This window comes from Ovis aries, chromosome 15 (genome assembly GCF_016772045.2).
Source record: "Ovis aries strain OAR_USU_Benz2616 breed Rambouillet chromosome 15, ARS-UI_Ramb_v3.0, whole genome shotgun sequence".
Lineage (NCBI taxonomy): Eukaryota > Metazoa > Chordata > Mammalia > Artiodactyla > Bovidae > Ovis > Ovis aries.
Window position 1 is genome coordinate 5,393,917 of NC_056068.1, and position 24,370 is coordinate 5,418,286.

General features: G+C 44.5%; 1 pseudogene; it reads right to left on the minus strand.

Moving 5' to 3' along the window:
- Positions 1 to 1,189: 1,189 nt before the first annotated feature.
- Positions 1,190 to 17,936, minus strand: LOC121816655 (large ribosomal subunit protein uL23-like; annotated as a pseudogene).
- Positions 17,937 to 24,370: the final 6,434 nt, after the last annotated feature.

Genomic DNA, 24,370 nt, shown 5'->3' on the forward strand with positions numbered 1-24,370 from the left:
AGGGCACAAGAGGGTCACTGGGGAAGGGAATCATAAGGGAAGAGAGAAATCCCCAAGCTGTCATGAAAACTGAGGACTATCCAGGCAGTGCAGGGAGTCAGGCGGAGGGCCCCAGGCCACACCTTTGGCCTGGAATGGAACTGTTGGAACCCAGAGGAGAATTACAGAGGGGGTGCTTTTGGCTGCCCTGCACAACCTGCAGGATCTCAATCCTAACCAGGGACTGAAACCTGAGCCACAGCAGTGAAGGCCCAGAATCCAGAATCCTGAATGCCAGCCACTAGGCCCACAGGGAATTCCCCTACAGAGAGTTTTATGACGACGTCGGTCCGGTATGGATGGATGAACTGTACCAGGGAATCCCCCAGTCCAACCATGTTCCTCCCACCCTTCATGGTGCCAAACACAGACCAGAGAATCTCCCTATGATAAACCAGGAAAAACTTTTTCATTTTCAAAGTCTATGAGTTAAAATGTTAAGAAATGGCTAGGTCATTCTAGGGTTGACATGTGAGTATGTAGCTCTTGGTCATCGAGTCAGCTGATGGAAACAGGAACTCTGAGCATAATGGGGGTCCGCATGATTCTGGAGCAAGGTGGGGATGTGTCTCCCGCAGAGTAGGGGGAAGCCCCTCCGCAGTAAGGCCCCCCGTGGCCGGGGCCCAGTGGGTCGTGCCTCATGCTCCTGTGGTCAGCTCACTGTCCCCACCTCGTCTCAGGCGGATGGCTTGGCTCCCGGGGAAGCTCCAGTGGAGGGCTTCTGGTTCTTCTCTGCAAAGGACAGTTGCTTTAGGACAACAGCAGCATCAGTGGCACCTGGGAGCGTGCTAGAAAGGCCCAGTCTGCGGCACCCTGAGCCAGGAAGTGAGGGAGCTCTGTGTTAACAAATCTGATCACTCACGGCACACTGTCCCTCAGAAAAGGCCACGCAAGGGCTCCCAAGAGAATGACATGGGGGTTCTTGGGGTTCACAACTCCCTGCTACGATCTTGGGGAACCCTTTCCAGAAGATTCATAGCATATGCTAGTATATCAAAGGCTACAAACAGTTCCATGTCAAAGAAACTGTTTAGCCTGTTGAACAAGGTTTTACAAATATATCAGAACATGAAATTCATTTTCATTCTTTTACTGTTTTTTTCTTTAATAGTGAAAATTTTATATTTAGAATTAGCCAGCTGGACTCAGTTTAGATGATCCCAAATTTGTTGGCAACATCCAAAGCATCATAGTCGGGAGCCAGTTGAATGTCTGCCTTCTTCTCTCCATCAGGCCTGATCAGGGAGCTGAGCTTAGCCACGTCGAGTTTGTACAGCCTCTTCACAGCCCATTTAATCCGGTGCTTTGTTGGCCTTGAGGCCCACAGTGAACACCAGCATGCTGTTGTCTCCTATTTTCTTCTGGTGACTCTGCGGGGAGGGGGAATTTGGTGACAGTATAGTGGTTGTTCGTTTGTTTCTCCTAGGCCCGCTCTTCTGAAGATACTTGGGCTGCCTCCCAAGCCGCAGTGCTTTGGGCCATAGGAAGGTGGGTGACATCCGGATCTCTGTTTTTGTGGCTGTGGGCACCTTTCAACCCTGCTTTCCTGGCCCTTGAAGCCTTTGCTTTGGCTTCAGCTTTGGGAGGGGCAGGGGTTTCCTTCTTCTTGAAAAGGCTACTCTATTTTTAAAAAAGATGTTTAACTTGATTTTAGAAAAATTTTCATTTGCTTTCTTATTTGCTTGTGTGGCCTTGCTCATGGAGGGCTAGATTGATCAATAAATAGAGCTATATGGTCAGGATTATTTTCTAACTCCCATCCCTGCTCCAGTCTCGATTTCAAGTTCCCACTCTGACTGGTGTTACCTGGATCAGTGTCTTTCCCCTGTGGCCAGAACACCAAATTCAAATTACACCAAACGTCTATTACACCAAAGTTTCCCCTTGGGAATGAGGGTAGTGTTAAAAAAAATCTCAATACAAGTGGAGCAGTTCATCTTAATAGGCTGTGCTATGAAATATGTTAGTTAAAATATAAAAAGACTGTTCACACAGATATTCATGTGTGATGCGAGGAGACCAGATGAGTGTTTTATGAAAGGTAACACTGCGTCCACGAATAATAGAGTACATTTGCCCAGAGCTAATGCCACGCAGGCTACAGTCCATGGGATCGCAAAAGAGTTGGACATGACTTAGCAACTAACAACCATAACAGCAATGCTCTGCCCTCAAGCTGAATTGCAGCTAGTAACAGCCTCTTCATCACACATAATGAAGGTGAAAAGTTTGAAAAGTGAAGTGAACCGAAAGTTCATATGGTTTTTAAAAAGCGGCAGCCGACAAGATTCTGTGCTGGTGTAACAAATTTTGCCCTTGAAGTGATCCTGGGAGAACTTTCATGTTAGTAATAAATTAAAAATAGTGTCTTCGATCTCTGTATCCTCATATCAGAATAAACATGCCAGAACATATAAAGCAGATCTCACAGAAAGATAGTCTCCATACCTCTCCACCAAATTTAGCCCCAGTTGTAGAAAACACCTTGGTATTTACGGGTTGATCGTGAGGCTGTGAGATTCACAATAGTTCCAGTAGGTGGCATCAGCCACACTCTTGAAAAGGTTGAATCAGACGATTTAATTAAGGAGTAAAACCAATGCTTCGTTCTCTAATGCAGGGACGAGGATTCTGGCCAGATCGCTGACAGCTTAATTGCTGACTTTATGCCGCTGACTTTCAAATAGGGTTTAACAAGCTTTCTCATTTCATTCCCGTAAGGAATTCAAGAACAGCTTGCTCTAGTTTTCTTAGTCACAGAAGTCTCCCTGCCATTCATGTCCTCAACTGTGAAAACTTTTTTCACGGAGAGGAGAGGCCGGATGGGGGGGTGCCAGGCCAAGTCACCACGGCCGGGCGTTAAGTGTCACCACAGGCTTCTGGGCGACAGACTCCAGTGGAAGCCGCCAAATGCATCTGCTCACACAGAGAACGGAAGACAAGACACCGGACCAGCTGGCAGCGAGGGGGAAGAAAGCCCCGAGTCACCAGACCTCTCACTGGGGACGACGTCAAGATCAGAGAAGGAGAATGCATAAGGTTTCCAAGGTGTCTCACGTGGGTCAGCTTTTCTAACTTTTTTGGATTTCCTACCTAGCTGATGGTCTAGAGTTCATGAAATGCTCACTTAGGGTTTCTTGGCTGTGGTCTCCCTCGCTGCTCACCAGGCACTTAAATGGGACCACAGCTATTCCATTAATGACCTCTGGAGAACCAGAGATTTGCTACACTCACACCAACAGCATGACCTTTCTTGGAATAATTCATCATGGTATCTTGTTTGCCTTAAATGGTCACAATTATGCCCTAAATTTAGATGACGTGAGAAAGAAAATTTCTCTCCCATACATTTAAAGTTTGTTCTTACCCACTCCAGAAATAATCAGTCAATAATTTCCCTACACATCAACTGAGCAAGAAATGAGCATAAGTACTTGATATCCAGCGCGTCTGTGAGCCTCTCAAATCTTGGTTAAAAAGGAACTGGACTCACGTTAATGAAAATCCACCCGTTATGCTTTACAGTTGCTTACAAGTGAAGGTATTGCTACTTCATCCTCACGGCTTCATGCTGGATTAAAGGGTGTCACCCAAGCATCCTTAGCTGTGGCCCCACTTGCTGTAACAAAAAGACTTCAAAGAAATATCTGAAAGTGTGTTTTGGGTTATTTCCTTGTTAAGGTTTACACAGACCAGTAGCCTTCCCTTTCTTGATAACCTTCTTTTCCTTTAGCAGACTAGGTATTGGAAGCAGCAGAGTGCAAACTCCCAGAGCCTCCCAGTCCACCTGAGGAGGACGCTGCTGTCTGTGGTGAAGGAGCGGCCTTTCTGGGCTATGTCCTCTAGCCAGACTTGGCCTAGTGAGTGCCAGTGGCTTGTGACTTTGCTTCCAAAGCAACACAAGGGAAAAGGAACTCTGTGAGTTCCAAGTAACTCGGAGCATGTGGGCACAGTGTGTATGCTTATACTGGCTCTGTCTCTGGCAGATTCTGGTCTGGATCCTTCTGAGTCAAGCAGAAGGCTAAGAAACAGCAGCTGTGCCTCCAGCCAGGCCCACGTTTCTGAATCCACTTATTAGAATTTATCCCACGATAAATAATATACTTCTTAATGTCACGGAACCCGGGTCCAGCTGCTCACTGCTCAAAAGCCAGTAAAAAGGCCAGATTGGTAGAAACGAAAGTTTGCTTTCTTTTGGATGCCAACAACCGGAAGGGAGGGGGTCAGGAGATAGGGTACACTTCTGTCCAAAGGCCAACTCCTCCTCCCTGCAATCAGGGGACAAGAGCTATTAAAGCTCTATTAAAGACAGAAGGGGGTGCTACATGCAGAAACAGCACAGTCAGCTCTGACCGTCATCTTGAAATTGGTCATTGGTGGCCTGACCGGCGTGGTTGTTTGAGGCACAGTTAATCTTCAGTCCCAGGATCGGTTTGTTTCCATTTACTTGAGGCCAATTCTTGGAATTGTGGCAGCTTATGTCACAGCTACAGTCTGTCCATCGGGTAGTTAACTTCTCCCACTTGATGGGATTTTCAGTATCTGTAAGACAGCTCATAGGATATGGCTCACAATATTCTCTTTAATCCTTGAGAAGGAACTAAAGGTCCCTGAATTTGCTTAAAGACTAAACTATTATTATTTGGTTTCCTTATACGGTTTTCCCTTGTTTCTGCACGTTTTCCCTTCTCCGATTAAACTTACTCTTTGGCTAAAGTTTTTTCACAGACCTACGGCAGGGTGAGAACAGGACCAGGGGTCCTGCTCCATTTCACTAAGTAGTTGTAATCTCAATTTCTTTTTTTTTTTTTTTTAAATTTTTATTTTTACTTTATTTTACTTTACAATACTGTATTGGTTTTGCCATACATTGACATGAATCCACCACGGGTGTACATGTGTTCCCAAACCTGAACCCCCCTCCCACCTCCTGTAATCTCAATTTCATTGTTGCTGTTGTTGTTTAGTTGTAAGTCTTGCCTGACTCTGTGCAATCCCATAGACTGTAGCTACCAGGCTCCTCTGCCCACGGAGTTTTCTAGGCAAGAATACTGGAGTCGGTTGCCATTTCCTTCTCCAGGGTATCTTCCCAACCCAGGACTGGAACCCATGAATCCTGCATTGGCAGGTGGGTTCTTTACCACTGAGCCACCAGGGAAGACCCTCCCAATTTCACAGGGAATGAATAAACTGATTTATGGTTTGAATAACAGAGACAAAATAAAGACCAAGGGAGCAGGGTAATGAGAGAGTGAAACAATGGCAGTACTTTATGGTAGTGGTGATGGAAGCAGAGTACTTGGGCAACAGATCTACTCAGGGATTACATGGAATCAACTGGATTATGAGTGAAGAACTAATATGCTTCTTCTTAATACTTACATTTCAGTTCAAAACATTCCCTAAAATATTTCAATGTGGTAAATCTGTGGGCTGGGGAGATGTGGCAACATTGTATATCCTGTGTTTATTTAAGATGAAAATAACTAGAGGAATTAGATCATCTGATTTATTTTTTTTTATTTTTGCAAATGAGAACTGAGGCCAAGAGAAAGGAAATGACCCCTCTAAGACCGTATAGTAATGTTGGAGCCTGGGCCATAAAAGTCATCCCACTTTCCTCCTTATAGCTCCTTAATTTCTCTCCACCTTCCACAGTCCACTGTGTGTTTAGATATTCAGTATTTATCAGGGGTCATGAAATACATTTCACTCTACCGTAAGGGTAGCACCAATCTGATGATGCAAGGGGAGCTGAGTCCATGCGCCTGTGTCATCTCGGATAACAGACAGGCTCCACCAGGTTCTCAGCCTTTGGTGGTCATCCTCTCCCCACAGCTCAGGTCTCTTGATCCTGACTGACCTTAGGGCTCCGGCTCAATTGTCTGAGACTCAAAAATTTTCTTTGCCAGGACAACTTAGGTTTTGCATCCAGTTCTGACAACTCAGTTTCTGTGATTGTCTCAAGACTGAGTTCCTACCATTGTTACAAACTGTCCCCTCCTTGGGTCCCTGTGCCAGAATCCCTGCTTCTTAATACCCCATGTCCAGTGGATACTGCCTTCCTTTTTCCAGACCTTGCTGGTTCAAGTTCCGGTCCTTACCTCAGCCCAGGGGCTGGACCCCACTACTTACTGGCTGCCCTCTTCCTTCAGTGAAGACATACATATTGGGAAAAACACATACAACTATCTCAATTTTGTTTGATTCATCCTGAATGCTTTATATTTTTCTTCCCCCTCTCACTCTCAGCCATCCAGCGGGCTTCTTCAGGAAAAAACATAGATTCAGCTACAAAGACGTGCACCTTCACAGCACCTGAGTGCCCACTCCACCAGCCCTCTGGACATCTCAGCACAAAAGCCAACCACAGCTGTCTGTCGGACAGAAAGGCATTTTCCTCTACCCTTCTAGGTTCTTCTGGCTGGTGTAAGAAGTAAGTTGATGTGAGGCAGATTAAAAGAAAGCAAAACAAAAGCTTAATAACATATACACATGAGAGAGACAACGGAGAACTGAGCAACTCATCTGCAATGAAGGAGACCCTGGCTCAGTCCCTGGGCTGGGAAGGTCCCCTGGAGAAGAGACAAGCTACCCACTCCAGTATTCTTGGGCTTCCCTGGTGGCTCATAGGGGAAAGAATCTGATCACAATGCAGGAAACCGGGGTTCAGTCCCTGGGCTGGGAAGATCCCTTGCAGAAGGGAACGGCTGCCCACTCCAGTACTCTTGCCTGGAGAATCCCATGGACAGAGGAGCCTGGCAGGCTACAGTCCATGGGGTTGCGAAGAGTTGGACACAAATGAGTGACTTTCACTCACTTCACATAGCTGCTTTACAATGCTGTGTTAGTTTCCGCTGTACAGAAAAGTGAAACAGCTATCTGTTTATATATATCCCTTGGGCTTCCCTGGTGGCTCAGAGGTTAAAGCGTCTGCCTGCAATGCGGGAGATGTGGGTTCGATTCCTGGGTTGGGAAGATCCCCTGGAGAAGGAAATGGCAACCCAACCCAGTATTCTTGCTTGGAGAACCCCATGGACGGAGGAGCCTGGTGGGCTACAGTCCACGGGGTCGCAAAGAGTCGGACACGACTGAGCGACTTCACTTTCACTTTCCTCTTTTCTGGATTTCCTTCCCATTTAGGTCACCACAGACATGGACAATGGTTGCCTGTGCGACAATAGTTCTCATTATTTATCTATTTTATACGTAGTATCAATAGTGTTTATATATCCATCCCAATTTCCCAAGGCACTTCTGCCTTGGTATCTATGTGTTTGTTCTCTACATCTGTGTCTCTGTTTCTGCTTTGCAAATAAGAGCACTGATACCATTTTTCTAAATTTCACATATGTGTGTTAATATATAATATTTTTCTCTTTGTGATATTGCATTCTGTATGAAGCATCTAGGTCCATCCACATCTATGCAAATAGCACAGTTTCATTCCTTCTTATGACTAATTCATTCCTCTGCTGATGGACATTTAGGTTGCTTCCACGTCCTGGCTGTAAATAGTGCTGCAATGCACATGGAAGGGCATGTATCTTATAGAATTATGGTTTTCCCTGGGTATATGCCTAGTAGTTGGATTGCTGGGTCACAGGGTAGTTCTATTTTAGCTTTTTAGGAACCTCTTTACTTTTCTCCATAGTAATTTTATCAATTTACATGTCAATGGAATACACTTTAATAAGATTTATGGGAGGAAATACATTTTCTTTACTAGATATATTAAAATGTATCCATATTTCCTTAGTATGCACAAAGCCTGGAGGGAAGACTCAGAGGCTTCTAAGTTGCACAAAAGAGTAGCCAGTCATCAAGGACTTCTCCCATGGAAAGGGAGGTCTGGGGGGGATGGCAGAGGCACCGCACTCTGGGGTGCCGCCCATCTGAGCCTGAAATCCTGCTGGACCCTCAGGGAGGGCTTGAGGAGAAACTGTTGACACCCAGCCCTTTCCTAAACCTATTTCTTCCTGTACTTATACAACTTAACCATCACATGCCCGGTCAGCCGAAGCACAAGGCAGCTAATTTTTCCAACCATGTGCCTGACTTGATTTCTGCATCAGTATTTGAGTCAAGTCTGAACATTCACACTGTAGCTGAACAAGCCAAATCCTCTGGCTTTCACCCATTGTTTTAAAGCCACATGGAGTAGATGTAGTCATCTCATAGACAGCACGTTGACGTGGCCACACCCTTAGGTTACAGAATTGCAGGTGAGTCTTATACTCCCTGGAGGATATGTTGACCTATTTCTGCCCGCTCCAACCCCAGCTGACAGGTGAGGATATGAACTCCCAATCCCTCCTCCTTGGAAAAAGAAAGAAGATGGATTGAGGTATTCCTTTCGGTGATATAATCATTGACGATTCTTTACTTAGTGAAGATGAATTAAGACTTTTGACCTGGGGAGCAAAACACGGCCTGTAAAAACATGGTTTCATACCAGCTGAATGCTATTACTGAACATGAAATCATGATAATCAGAGTTGAGTCAAGCTTGACAAAGCCTCTTGGATTATGCCCTCCAGTAGAATTCTCACAGTTGAAGCTCTCAAAGATTGGCAAGCTCACCACTGATAAGACTGTCTTCTCAATTTCTTAGACTAAGATTTAACTCTTAGGGTGCATGCCTGCGTGCTCAGTCATGTCTGACTCTTTGCAACCCCAGGGACTGTAGCCCGTCAGGTTCCTCTGTCCATGGGGTTTTCCAGGCAAGAATACTGGAGTGGGTTGCCATGTCCTTCTCCATTTACTTCATTACTTCCTCCTAAACTAAACAAAGTAATTTCACATATTTTGCAGCCTAACTTTGCTTACTGAGGTTGTGGGTATATTTCTCAGGAAGGAAATTAAGTTAGATTTAGTAACTGTGCCAAGTTACTTAGGCAAGAAGTTTCACTAATAAGCGCCAGGACATGAAACAGAGCCCACGTAAAACCAAGTTTTCCTGCAACTTTTATGATTAATCTCTTTATTTAAAACTTAAGTATTCCCTTTCTTGTCTGACCCCTGTCACTCTCAGGATTGAGGAGTATCAAAGGAAAATGCGAATTGAAATCAAGAGGCACCCTGCAGGGCCTTCTTGGATACAAAAACCCCTCCATGTTCTGCATTTCTTGTTTGTATTAAAAGGTTTTGGTCTCCTAGGCCTTCCCTGAGTTACAGAGAACAGACTCAAGCAGTTAATAATTAGAAAAGAAGAGTTACAGGACTCCTGGATCCCAGGGAAGGGATACAGGTAACAATCTGATGCATGTCTTCGAATTGTTCTGCAGAAACTAGCTCCCACCCCGTGGAATGTGGTGACTACATGCTGGACCCAAGACCTCAGATGGAACTAGAAGACTGATGATTGAGATTCCCAGAATATCACCCTGCTACTTCACCACTAACCAATCAGAAGAAGCGCCACAGTCTGATCAGGCATCCTACGACCCTCTCCTCTAACACTCTTTGAAAACCCTTGCTAAAAGCCATCTAAGGAGTATGGGGTTTTGAGCATGAGCTTCCCATTCTCCTTGCCTGGCACCCTGCAAATGAACCCTTGCTTTGCTGCAAATACCTGCTGTCAGAATTCGACTCTCTACCCTGTGGGCACAGGCCCCTTGCTTGGCAGCAGACACATTTAGTCAATCATGTGAATTGATTCACAGGTTACAATTCTAAAACATCAGGTGATTTGATCTATATAATTTTATGATTAGGAAATTAAACAACTTCCACGGCAGAAGGGTGGTGGTAGTGATAAGTCGCCTGCCAGTGCAGTAGACACAGGAGACAGGAGTTTGATCCTGGGTCAGCAAGTTCCTCTGGAAGACAGCCTGGCAACCCCCTCCAGGATTCTTGCCTGGGGACTCCCATAGACAGACGAGCCTGGTGGGCCCCAGTCCACAGGGTCACAAGGAGTTGGACATGACTGAAGCAAATTAGCATGCATGCATGGCAGAACAGGTCTCTGATCACTGGGAACACAACTGGTGGGGAGAGGGAGAGTAGTTTGGGAAAGAGCATGTCTTTGAAATTGATAGGGTTTCCCTTCTCACTCTCAAAGAAAGGACAAAAAGTTCCAGTGATTTCCCCTACACAGCTCCTCTCTGGGGTGGTATAGTGCCACTGTAATCCCCATGCACTGAATTAAGGAAAGTAAGACAAGTGCTCATCCTCTATCTGCAGCACTGAGTGGTTTCTGTCCTCACCTGCAACAAAGGACAGGGGCTCCAGCGTTTCCTCCCATGGCTGATGGTCCCCACAAGGGGTGGTTCTCACGGCCCTGTCCATGTGAGGAGGGAGCTGGATGGCATCACTTTGGGGCCAGGGCCAACTGTTCAGTCTTGAATGAATTTGGCATTCTGCTTTAGAGATAGTCATGTTGACTACAAAGCTCCCCAGGCTATGGTTATTCTGACTCAGAAACACCCTTGTACATGATATGCTACTCACTGGCCTAGAGGAGGGTTTGCCAAGTAGGAGCAGGGAGTTACAAGGGGCAAGGAGAAATGGAAGGGGAAATGAAAGGAGAGGGGGGGCTTTTGGAAATAGAAACTGTATGTCCTTTACAGCTAGTTACCCTGCCATAATTGCTGCACAGAAAGGACACTTGGGAAATGCATCTGCCCAAAACAGGGCACAAGTTAAACAGTATAGATGTGTAATATTTGTCTGGGGTGTGTGTTCCCGGCAGGGGCAGTGTTGCAAACATCCAGTCTATTCACCTGCAGCGTGGGCCACAGGAAGACTGTAAATATCCTTCCAATCTTTTCCTATCTCTAGGGCTAAGCTCTGTGCAGAGGGGGGTTCGGCTTCCATCACTGGGGATTATTGGTCAGATTATCTCACTCTGAATGACCCAAGGAATCATCAAGTAACAAATCAGGAGGAAGAATGCGGGTTCCTGGTAGCTCAGCTGGTAAAGAATCCACCAGCAATGCAGGAGACCCTGGTTTAATTCCTGGGTTGAGAAGATCTCCTGGAGAAGGGATAGGCTACCCACTCCAGTATTCTTGCCTGGAGAATCCCATGGACAGAGGAGCCTGGTGAGCTACAGTCCATGGGGTCGCAAAGAGTCAGACACGACTGAGCGACTAACCACACAGCACACAGGAAGAGTGGAGGCACAGTACGTTCACATATTGCCATTTAGGGCTGATTTATTGCATAGAAAAGCATTTTCCATATCTTTCATACTGAGATATACTTTGTCCTCTGCTTTAGTTTTCAGTAGACCTTTAAAATCTATTTCTTTACCGCCTGTTGACTTTACTGTACTGATAACTTTAGAAGAGTTCTGTTATTACATGGTGACTAAGCCAGTAGCCATATTGAAAAGCAGAGACATTATTTTTCCATCAAAGGTCCATCTAGTCAAGGCTATGGTTCTTCCTGTGGTCATGTATAGATGTGAGAGTTGGACTGTGAAGAAGGCTGAGCACCGAAGAATTGATGCTTTTAAACTGTGGTGTTGGAGAAGACTCTTGAGAGTCCCTTGGACTGCAAGGAGGTCCAACCAGTCCATTCTGAAGGAGATCAACCCTGGGATTTCTTTGGAAGGAATGATGCTAAAGCTGAAGCTCCAGTATTTTGGCCACCTCATGCGAAGAGTTGACTCCTTGGAAAAGACTCTGATGCTGGGAGGGATTGGGGGCAGGAGGAGAAGGGGACGACAGAGGATGAGATGGTTGGATGGCATCATTGACTCGACGGACTTGAGTCTGAGTGAACTCCAGGAGTTGGTGATGGACAGGGAGGCCTGGCATGCTGCGATTCATGGAGTCGCAAAGAGTTGGACACGACTGAGCGACTGAACTGAACTGAACTGAAGCCAGTACACACTTCATAGAGGAAACATAACGCTTTGACAAATGGATCTTGTATTTCATTTGTAGTTTTTCATATGACCGATTTGGGGAAGAAGAGAAACTAATGTACTATTAGTTCAGTTCAGTTCAGTCGCTCAGTCGTGTCCGACTCTTTGCAACCCCGTGAATCACAGCACGCCAGGCCTCCCTGTCCATCACCAACTCCAGGAGTTCACTGAGACTCATGTCCATCAAGCCCATGATGCCATCCAGCCACCTCATCCTCTGTTGTCCCCTTCTCCTCCTGCCCCCAATCCCTCCCAGCGTCAGAGTCTTTTCCAATGAGTCGAGTCTTCGCATGAGGTGGCCAAAGTACTGGAGTTTCAGCTTTAGCATCATTCCTTCCAAAGAAATCCCAGGGTAAATATTATAGAGAAGAGCTTTAAAACAAACACATGGTTAATTAGTAGCCCAGACCTTGCTCTGCTTGCAGCATTTCTTGTGGTAGCATGTTTCATTTATTCACCACCCTGGAAGAAGTTTTGTCATCAAGCTTTAGTTCCAGTAACTATAACATTATCCTAAGGATTCAGAGGAAGATGATGCCGAGGCATATAACCCACTGTCTAGTGTCACTCTGATGCTGCTCCTGTTTTCAGTGGGCGTTCACTAAGTGTCCCTTACTTCATCTTTAAGTCCAGGTGAATAAGTGAGACAGATGGGACCCTGCAACTCGTTAGTAATTAGAAAATTATGCTCTATCAGCTTTTAATGACTGAACAGGAGGGCTTGGCGAAGTCCTATCCAACCCCCTAAAAGCAGCTGGAATGTCACTGCTTGATGAATTCAGCTGGAGTTCAGCTAGAATTGAATCCTCCCTCTTCTGAACTTGCAAAGCACATTACTTTCCTTACAGTATTTCTCTCTCTTACTGCCCGCACAAGTGGGCATTGGGATTGAGTGTTGTGCTAAAGCGATGCATTGTGTACAGAAGGTTCTGATTAAATGTTGGTCAAACTGAACTGAAGTCTGACCCTGATACAGTACTAGGGCCTTCACATCACACACAGGTTCTGTAACACAAGGATTGTGCTAATGTTTTGGAACGAGTGAGTGCTGTAACAGAAATCCTGTCCTGAGCAGTGTCGTCACTGACACGCTCAACATCAAACTTCTGTGGGGGCCAACAGTGAAGACACTTGATTCCCATAGATGGTCACACTGTCCTGGGCTACTTACCTCTTCCACTAGGAAATTCTCGAGGGTAGAGAGTGTGTTTCCTTACCCCTTTTCATCGCTGATCCTTTATCTCTATCTCCAGTGCCAAGGCTGCTACAGCACATGTGAATGCACAGCACAGGACTCGTGACTGCACCGAATTGTACTTCCGGTTGAAGTGATTCACGCCTCAAAGGTTTGCTATGTGATTTCAACAGAAATCATGAGCATCCTGTAGAGACCACAATTTCAGGTCCCCTGGACAGCTATGTTTTCCTAGTTGCTCAGCTCAGAGACTTTATCCCTCAGGTCTTTGAACTTTGGGGAGATGGCAGCACTTGACACTGTTGACATCCTCCCCAGTTTTGAAGGTCATGGGACCCGGGATGTCTGTGAAGGTGCAGGTAGCTGGCACTTCTCTTAGCTCTGTTAGTTCTGTGATTTTTTTCCCTTCTTTCATAAATGTTCCCCAGGTTTCTTTTATCAGCTCTTTTCCGTTTCTCCTAGTAGTCTTGCAAACTTTGGCTGCCTGATGCACTTCTAGAGCTTCAAATGACTCTTCCCTGAAAAGATCGTCTTGTAAACATATATCTCTACCCTAATCTCCATCCAACTTCTCAGTTCCTGCTGGCCCTCTCCATTCAAACGTCCTGCTGGGGACTTTCCTGGTGGAACAGTGGATGAGAGTCCACCTGACCATTCAGGGGACTCAGGTTCAATCCATGATCTGGGATGATCCCACATGGTGTAGAGCAACAAACTGCATCACCCTGACTCCTGAGCCTGTGCACTGGAGCCCACAAGCTGCAACTGCTGAGCCCCCGTGCTGCGACAGCTGAAGCCTGTGTGCTCAGAGCCCATGCTCTGCAACCAGAGGAGCCACCGCAATGAGAAGCTTGCGCATCACAGCTAGAGAGCAGCCCCTGCTTTCTGCAATTAGACAAAGCCCGTGCTAGAAACCGAGACCCACTGCAACCAAAACTAAAAGTAATTAAATAAATAAAACACTGAGAGAAGTCTTACTGACACACCAAACGTCACCAAGCAAGAGCGTGCATGATTGGCCCCAGTTTGCTCCTTGGATGTCATTCACCTTTTACCATTTATCCTCTCATTTATTTACTGCCTTTCAGATATGCGGATGCCTTTCTGTTCTTCAAATACTTCCAGCTCATTTCTGCCGCTGGGTATTTCCAATTGCTCTTCCTTCTTGGAGCCCACTTCCCCTGGATTGTCATACAGCTGGCTCCTTATTCCCTACCAGCCCAGCCTGCTTTCTTCTCCCACAGCAGGCTGTTCTGTTTTCTCCAGAGGATCACCATTCTGAATGAATGTATCACATGTTCATTTAGAACAGAGATTCTGTGAAGACAGACTCTCTTTGTCACACTGAAGCCTTAGCTCAGGGCCAGGCACACATTAGACATTTGTTGGTAAACTGTGCATTAGGAAACCTGGGGTTTCGTCCTAGACCTTTTATTGACCAGCTGTAAGCCCTTGGGCAGTTCATTTTCCTCCAAGGACAGCAGTTTTTTCCATCTACAAAAGATAGAGCACTTTCCCAGCATCTCTCCATGCATTATTAAGATGCCCACTTAGATATGTTAGAAGTGGGGAAGTAATAAGAGCAGGGCAAGTAGGGAAGCTCTGGGAGCCTCCTACCCAAGCCCGCCAAGAATAGCTTTGCTTTTATTTTGCTTAACATATTGATCTTACACTTAAAATTTCATCTGAACAAAGTTTTATGCATTAAAATTAAAAATAAAAAATTACTAACTCTGATCATTGTGAGGCAACTTCTGTCTTGAATTATGACTATGTCCAAAGTAGAATTCATCCTTCCTGTCCTCCTACAAGCCGGTTTGAATTTCCTATTCCTCTATTTGGTATTGTCACACAAATTCAAAGCTTCAGAGTTATTTTTGATGGTTCCTTCTTCTTCCCCTCCCTTACCCAACCTGGTGCCTAACTGTTCTAAATGCCTTTCTCTTTTTAATTTCCATTCCCCAGGGAAGAAGGCCCCGCTTAAGCCCTAGGATCTGATAACTTCTTACTTGGAGTCTTGCACATTTTACTTGGACCTCTGCACTGCTCTCCCTGTATTCTGCACTGACAGTCCTATCCCCGCAGACTACAAACTGATTTTTCTAACTAGAATTCTAGTAGTTAGTCTTTTGAAAACCTTTAGTGTCTTTTTATTGCCCATGAAATGAATCCAAAGAACGTGCCCTGGAGCCTTTCTTGCACATGGCGCTATTCATGTCTGCCTGTCCACAGCCCTCTTCTCCAACACAGGGGTCTCTGTTCCCTGAGACCTGGGATCCCTCTCCTGGCTGAAACACCTGGCCAGACCTCTAAAAAGTCACCCTGGCAAAACAGCTTTGTCTAAGAGGTGTTTTATTTATTTATTTTTATTTTTTATTTTTTAAATTTTAATATCTTTAATTCTTACATGCGTTCCCAAACATGAACCCCCCTCCCACCTCCCTCCCCATAACATCTCTCTGGGTCATCCCCATGCACCAGCCCCAAGCATGCTGCATCCTGCGTCAGACATAGACTGGCGATTCAATTCTTACATGATAGTATACATGTTAGAATGTCATTCTCCCAAATCATCCCACCCTCTCCATCTCCCTCTGAGTCCAAAAGTCCGTTATACACATCTGTGTCTCTTTCCTGTCTTGCATACAGGGTTGTCATTGCCATCTTCCTAAATTCCATATATATGTGTTAGTATACTGTATTGGTGTTTTTCTTTCTGGCTTACTTCACTCTGTATAATCGGCTCCAGTTTCATCCATCTCATCAGAACTGATTCAAATGAATTCTTTTTACAGCTGAGTAATACTCCATTGTGTATATGTACCACAGCTTTCTTATCCATTCATCTGCTGATGGACATCTAGGTTGTTTCCATGTCCTGGCTATTATAAACAGTGCTGCGATGAACATTGGCGTACATGTGTCTCTTTCAATTCTGGTTTCCTCGGTGTGTATGCCCAGCAGTGGGATTGCTGGGTCATAAGGTAGTTCTATTTGCAATTTTTTAAGGAATCTCCACACTGTTCTCCATAGTGGCTGTACTAGTTTGCATTCCCACCAACAGTGTAGGAGGGTTGAACATAGATGCAAAAATCCTCAACAAAATTCTAGCAATCAGAATCCAAAAACACATTAAAAAGATCATACACCATGACCAAGTGGGCTTTATCCCAGGGATGCAAGGATTCTTCAATATCCACAAATCAATCAGTGTAATTCACCACATTAACAAATTGAAAAATAAAAACCATATGATTATCTCAATAGATGCAGAGAAGGCCTTTGACAAAATTCAACATCCATTTATGATAAAAACTCTCCAGAAAGCAGGAATAGAAGGAACATACCTCAACATAATAAAAGCTATCTATGACAAACCCACAGCAAACATTATCCTCAATGGTGAAAAATTGAAAGCATTTCCCCTAAAGTCAGGAACAAGACAAGGGTGTCCACTTTCACCGCTACTATTCAACATAGTTCTGGAAGTTTTGGCCACAGCAATCAGAGCAGGAAAAGAAATCAAAGGAATCCAAATTGGAAAAGAAGAAGTAAAACTCTGTTTGCAGATGACATGATCCTCTACATGGAAAACCCTAAAGACTTCACCAGAAAATTACTAGAGCTAATCAATGAATGTAGTAAAGTTGCAGGATATAAAATCAACACACAGAAATCCCTTGCATTCCTATACACGAATAATGAGAAAGTAGAAAAAGAAATTAAGGAAACAATTCCATTCACCATTGCAACAAAAAGAATAAAATACTTAGGAATATATCTACCTAAAGAAACTAAAGACCTATATATAGAAAACTATAAAACACTGATGAAAGAAATCAAAGAGGACACTAATAGATGGAGAAATATACCATGTTCATGGATCGGAAGAATCAATATCGTGAAAATGAGTATACTACCCAAAGCAATTTACAAATTCAATGCAATCCCTATCAAGCTATCAGCCACATTTTTCATAGAACTAGAACAAATAATTTCAAGATTTGTATGGAAATTACAAAAAACCTCGAACAGCCAAAGCAATCTTGAGAAAGAAGAATGGAACTGGAGGAATCAACTTGCCTGACTTCAGGCTCTACTACAAAGCCACAGTCATCAAGACAGTATGGTACTGGCACAAAGACAGACATATAGATCAATGGAACAAAATAGAAAGCCCAGAGATAAATCCACACACATATGGACACCTTATCTTTGACAAAGGAGGCAAGAATATACAATGGAGTAAAGACAATCTCTTTAACAAGTGGTGCTGGGAAAACTGGTCAACCACTTGTAAAAGAATGAAACTAGATCACTTCCTAACACCGCACACAAAAATAAACTTAAAATGGATTAAAGATCTAAATGTAAGATCAGAAACTATAAAACTCCTAGAGGAGAACATAGGCAAAACACTCTAAGAGGTGTTTTAAACTGGATGACAGTTGACTGACCAATCTGATACTTTCTCTTCGGAAATTTAAATGCAAGATCGGACAGAATTTCCAACATTAGGATGGAGAAGAGTGAAGAGAAACATAGAGAAGAGGCAATGGACAGAAGCCACGAGGCAGGAAAAGGCATGAGACTGTCAGGCAGAGAGCAAAGGGCCTTGACGGCAAGAGTAGAAGAGGAGATGGAGATAGAACATGACCGATCCATCTGATGGACCCCTGGTGGATATACCACCTCCACCTCTGCAGCAGCCTGGCGGAGCAGGGACCAGAACCAGCTCCAGGGCCGGGGCTGCAGCGCACTGCGCCCTCCTGACGGCGCATTCTTGGGGCGGGACCGGCTCGCTTCGCCGCCTTCCCCGGCCTCCATCTCCATGGAAACAAACCAAGATGTTCCTGATCAACCGCAGAGCCCTAACTTGACTCCCTCTTTGTGGTGTGCTGATCAAACTCCCCAGGATATTGTTTCCTAAAGATCTGCTGTGACTTCTGCCAATAAAAGTGCTGGCTGAAAGCCCCTTGTCCTCCTGCCACGGAGAGCAGGAGGCCCCTGACTCCCCCGCTTGCCAGGTTGCGTGTGTCTGTCTTTTCATTACACGCTCGCCCAGTTTCAGGTCTTTCTCACCCGCTGTGCTGGGCGCAGCACACCTGGTCACATCAGGCAAAAGTCATCTCCTTCTAAACCCAGCACTTAGCCCGTCTAGCTTGGCCTTCATTGCACTTTGCGTCTCTCTCGGGGCTCTTTGAGCGTGAGAAATACAGAACTCACCTCTGCCTAAGGGGTCTGAGTAGTTCACAGAACTGAAAGAAATGCTAAACTCCCAGATATCAGAAAGGTCAACTTCTGGCCCAGCCCTGATATCTCAAGAGAAGGAATCCAGGCTTTCCCTAGGCAGTGTCACTGAAATGATTCTCCTTAACTGCTTCCACTGTATGTCAGTCCACTAGAGAGCCGATCTCCAGCAGAAGAGACTCGCCTTCTCCCAGTTCAGGGCCCCTGGCTCCCCTTGGTAGGGGTGAGTGGCGATGGGCTTGGACTGGACAGACAGTTCCACAGCACAATCAGCCCATGTGGGAAAGAAAAGAGAATCTAAGTAAAGGAGGACGCTTTTTATTAAAAGAAAGAGGAGAGGATGTTACGCAGGCAAACACACAAAACAAAAACAGATGTGCAGAGCACACACTTCTATTTCACAATTATTTGCAAAGTCGTCTTTGTCTCCTGAATGCAAGTAATACATTTTCCTCTCGAGGGCAGGGTTCATTTATTACTTTTGCTTGATCCTGCAGTAAACACAATATTATTAATGTCTAATATTTATTGAGCACACACAGGGACACTATGTTGAGTGTCTTATGTCCATTATGTGATTTCCTCAGCAGATGTTTAAAGTAGATGTCTTATTAAGCTCACTTTGTAGACAAGAAAGCCATAACATGAAGAGATTTCCTAAAATACAGCCAGTAAGAAATAGAACAGGGTTTGAAGCTTGGTCTGTGTGACCAGCTTGTCTGTGTGAACCCCTAAACTCGGGCTCCTAACCACTCTGACATATTGCCTCTACATTATATGACATGATTGATGCATATTCTTCATAAAAATAGCTTCCATGCTTCTATAGAATATCTTTTGACCGTTTATGCAGTCCTGACATAGCATCTCAAGCTAAGACTTCAAAGAGCTGGAAGAGACTTAGAGAAAACCTACCAAGAGGCAGAATGATAGCAGAGAAGTGGCTGGTGAAGGAAAGCCTAAGAAAAATCACGATCCTCATGTGAAAAACTCCAAAGTGCCTGGTCAGGCCAAGCCCAGTGCTTGATAGACTAAGCAACAGCCAAAGTAGGGAAAAATAAATGAGACTTCCTATGAGGACTTTTTGTAGACTGAAAAGTTCTGTGTATAGAGAAGATTTGATTATTTTTTCTCTGTGTACTAAGTTGTTTCAGTCGTGTCTGATTCTTTGCTATCCTGTGGACTGAGCCTGCCAGGCTCCTCCGTCCACGGGATTCTCCAGGCGAGAACACTGCAGTCTGTTGCCATGCCCTCCACCGGGGGATCTTCCCAACCCAGGGATTGAACACGTGTCTCTTATGTCTCCTGCATTGGTGGACAGATCCTTTAGCACTAGTACCACTTGGGAAGCTCCACTTTTATTCTAACCTATAGAAAATATTGGAATGTAAAAGTAAAACCAACAAGTTTTAAATAAGTTTACAGTTCACACAAAGGCCAAGGCATTCTGTGGCTACCCTCGTCCACCAGCAGGCTCAAGTTGGTGGATGCCTGGATGCTGCTGACTGGGCTGGAGGGAACTTCAGCTTGCCTCCCTTTGGCAACAATCCTCATGTTTTCAGTGTGACTACTCTACAAAGAAGAGAAACTGCAGGCACATCTTCTTTTACTGAACTTCACAGATATTGTGCTTTTCATAAATTGAAGATTTGTGTCAGCCCTGCATTAAATAAGTCTTTCAGCACCATTTTTCAAACAGCATTTGCTCATTCTTGTCTCTTTTGGGTAATTCTTGCAATATTTCAATCTTTTTCATCATTTTCGTATTTGCTACTGTGATTTGCGATCAGTGATCTTTTGTTTCACTGCTATGAGTCACTGAAGGTCCAGATGATAGTTAGCATTTTTTAGCAGCAAAATATTTTTATTTAAGGTATGTACATTGTTTTTTGAGACAGTGCTATTGCATACTTAATAGACTACAGTAGAGTGTAACTTTTATATGCACTTCAGCTCAGTTCAGTTCAGTTGCTCGGTTGTGTCTGGCTCTTTGCGACCCCATGGACTGCAGCAAGCCACGCCACCCTGTCCATCACCAACTCCTGGAGCTTACTCAAACTCATGTCCACTGAGTCGGTGATGCCATCCAACCATCTCATCCTCTGTTGTCCCCTTCTCCTCCCACCTTTAATCGTTCCCAGCATCAAGGTCTTTTCAAATGGGTCACCTCTTTGCATCAGGTGGCCAAAGTATTGGAGTTTCAGCTTCAGCATCAGTCCTTTCAATGAATATTCAAGACTGATTTCCTTTAGGACAGACCAGTTGGATCTTCTTGCTGTCCAAGGGACTTTCAAGAGTCTTCTCCAAAACCACAATTCAAAAGCATCAGTTCTTCGGCATTCAGCTTTCTTTATAGTTCAACTCTCACATTCATACATGACTACTGGAAAAACCATAGCTTTGACTAGATGGAAATTTGCTGGCAAAGTAATGTCTCTGCACTGGGAAACTATAAAATTTGTGTGGCTCACTTTAGTGCAGTGGTCTGGAACCACACCCGCAATTATCTTTGAGGCTGTTTAAGTCACTGCTGGACACATCCACTGTAGGGACAAGTTTGCTGCAAGGAGATCTCAAATGAGTCATTCAGGTTCCTAGAATGCAGCATGGGGACCAGAAGAAGACATCATGGGGAAAACTGGTGTGAAATGAATGGACTCCAAATACTTTTGTGAATCGAAGCGGCCAAATCCTTTGCACTGGCCACTAAAAGAAAGAGTCATGGTATTACTTCCTTCTGTGAACCATCAAGCGAGAGAAGCGACAGCATCTCTGATGGCAAGGTTCCTCATGTCTAGAAAAGCAGTCCAAGAGAGGAGCACTGGTCCCATGGCAGTCAGTGGTTTTCTCCACATTCTGACTCAGCCTGTGCATATCCTCACTAAACTTCCATGGTGTCTTCAGGTTCTTCTTTGAGCAACAGGAAAATGAAATCATCCCTTTCATCTCATTCCCTGTAACACTTAATAGCAGCTTTCAAATTTTAGCATGTGCGTTAAATGGACTCTCATTCAAAATGCCTTTGGAGATTCTGATTCAGTAGGTGTCAGTGGACCACATAGAAAGACACACAAATTCCCATTCTTGGTTGCTTTGAGCCGTTACTTCTCACCTGCTTGTTGTTGTTGTTCAGTTGCTAAGTAGTGTCTAACTCTTTTGCAACCCTGCTTAAAAGTTGCTTTAATGAGTTGAACTTCCTCCTTGTATTTGGTGCATGCCTTACTTAGATCATAATCTTTGAGATTAAGAGCTGCATATTTTTTTTCTCCAATCCTCCTGAAGGCATATACCTCGCATGTTTACAATATGCACACACATTGCTAAGTGACCAAAAGTTAACAGAAACTGTTCCTTTATGCCCACCTAACATGTGAATGTCAGGGCTGAGTTTGGGAAAGAATTTTCTTTGAGGCTGAAAGAACCAATAAAGAAAGAAATGCATAACATAGTATGAGTTTATACAGATGATTCAAACCACAATGGAAAAGACCCAGAATTTGAAATTTTAAAATCTGTTTTCTCAGAGGTGTCTTTAATCAGTTACTTTTACTTAGAATATTATCTGACAAGGTCAAAATACTGCTCCTTTCTATTTTATGGGGCACATGACCCCATATTATTACTTTTTTAATTATTATTTTTCATTATTTTTATTAAGAATTAATGGAAAAACAAAATTTCACATAAGGTCTATATTAGTCTGGTGCAAACATATGCTGGAGGCCAAAGTCATGTAGTAGTCACTGCATTTGTTCCTGGAAGAGAGAAGCATCTGGTCAGCTCCTCCTGACTTAGCAATGTGTAACTCCCTGCATAAAAGCCATCAATGGTGCCAGTTAGCCCTCAGGAGATAATCCCAGCTGCTCAATGTGGCTTACAGATGACACCCAACACGACCCTATGCCCCTGACCCTCCAGCCTCCCATCTCCTTCTGGGACTTCCATTCCCTCCCACCCCTCCCCCTTCCATTGCCCTCCCTGATCCAACCATTGTTCTTTCCATCCCCTGAAGACAACCATACTTTTTTTCCTCTTTGGCCTTAGCATATGTGTTTATTTCTTCTTCAACTTTCAGATCTAGTTTTGTGTCATTTCATCTGGGAAGCTTCCCCTGACCCCAGGTCTGGGTTAAGGGCATGAGCTTCCTTTTTACATCATAGCATTAATGGCTTTTCTTTTTTTTCCCCTGTATTCTCCACTAAGACTTTAAGCCCAAAGTATGGCAGGAAATGAAAGGCTTATTCACACATATATGCATATATATGTGCACATATATACATGTGTGTACACATATAAATGTACACCACGTGTGAATGCATATCCTTCCTGCTTGGTCCACCACCAATATTCGGAGTAGACTTGCTGTGACACAGTCTTGCTTCAGGAGTGATGAAGGCCCTTGTACTAACTGACTCCTTAGAAGTAGGCATCTTTACTCCTTTAACTTTCTCTTCAAGGAGTGACTTTACTTTTAATGTGTGCTTGCATTGATTCTCCTTCCATCTCTACTGACTAACCAGGTTCTCCCTGAGAGAGGACCCAACTGGTTAGCCAATCACTGCTTTGAATGGAGCCCTTCTATTGAGCAGACCTTTTAGCACCATGTCCCAGAGACCATCTGCCAGCCTCTGCATGTTTTGGGTGAAGCATTTCTCCCTGAGGTAATCATCTGGGCCCACAGTTACAGGTCATGTGGCCCACAGAAGCCTGATGATGGGGGTGAGGAAGCCATCTGGGCCCACAGTAATGGGTCATGTGGCCCACAGAAGCCTGATGATGGGGGTGAGGAAGCCCCTCTGGGCATTGGCTGTGAAGCAGCTGTGAGCAGAGGAGACACCCAGAGCTCCTAGCCCAGGACATGCTCTTTCCCATCTCCCATGCTGCTTCCCTGGGCCACCAAATGCTACCTTTAAATTAATGTTTAAAAGCCACTTATGTATTTATTTTCATTCTACCTAAACTGTGCCAGCTATGAACATGTGTGAGAGTCTAAATTAAATCATTCTGGCTTCTGCAAAAGAGGAAGGAAAATTAAAAACTCTTCAGAAACTTCAAGGCATGAGTTAGAGCCTTCCAGATTATTTAGAAAGATGTGGTCAGATATTTCACTGTAAATTTCCTTTGGTTTCAGCCTAGGAATGGTTTCATTTCCTCTACAATGGTTAGTAATCATCACCACAAAATTAAGTCTGTAGGAAAAAAAGAAACTTCATCTCTATTTAGACAACAAATCAATTCTTTTTCATTTCACCATAGTTTGGGCAATTTTAGTGACTATTTTTGCATAATTTATATACGTTTAGTTACAGTCTTTATATAACCCACCCATTAAGCTGGCTCAAACATTAGGCTGGCCATTTTTTCAGTCTAGTATTCTGGTCACATAATTAACCACGCTTCATAATATGTGGCTCGTACCACTCTGGATGTTGTGCTCTGCTTAAAAGTAAACCAATAAGTTGACTTTGGTCTCTCCATGCCTGACATTGGCTCCTTACTGGCCCTCCCTCTCAATGAATGGAGCTTCACATCTTCAATGAATGGAGCTTCGTGGCTTCAGTGAATGGAACTTCATGTCTTCAACAAATGGAGCTGGGGGGATAATGGGTGTCCACAGGACCCTTCCTGGTGCTTCCCTGGTGGCTCAGATGGTTAAGGATCTGCCTCTAGTGGGGACCCGGGCTTGATCCCTGGGTGGGAAAGATCCTCTGGAGAAGGAAATGGTTACCCACTCCAGCATTCTTGCCTGGAGAATTCCATGGACGGAGGAGCCTGGCGGGCTGCAGCCCAGGGGGTCACACAGAGTCGGACACAACTGAGCGACTGTCACTGTCACTTTGGCTTTCGCTCACAGGACCCTTTAAAGTTTAGCTCCTGGCACCCGCATCCAGTTCTACAAACTGTGAGTATGGGTGTCACCAGCTTCTCCACAGATGACCTGTCTCAGTCTTTGTCTCACACTGGGGAAAGAGGAGGAAAATAGACGAGCGCAGGTGAAGCTTGTCTCTTAC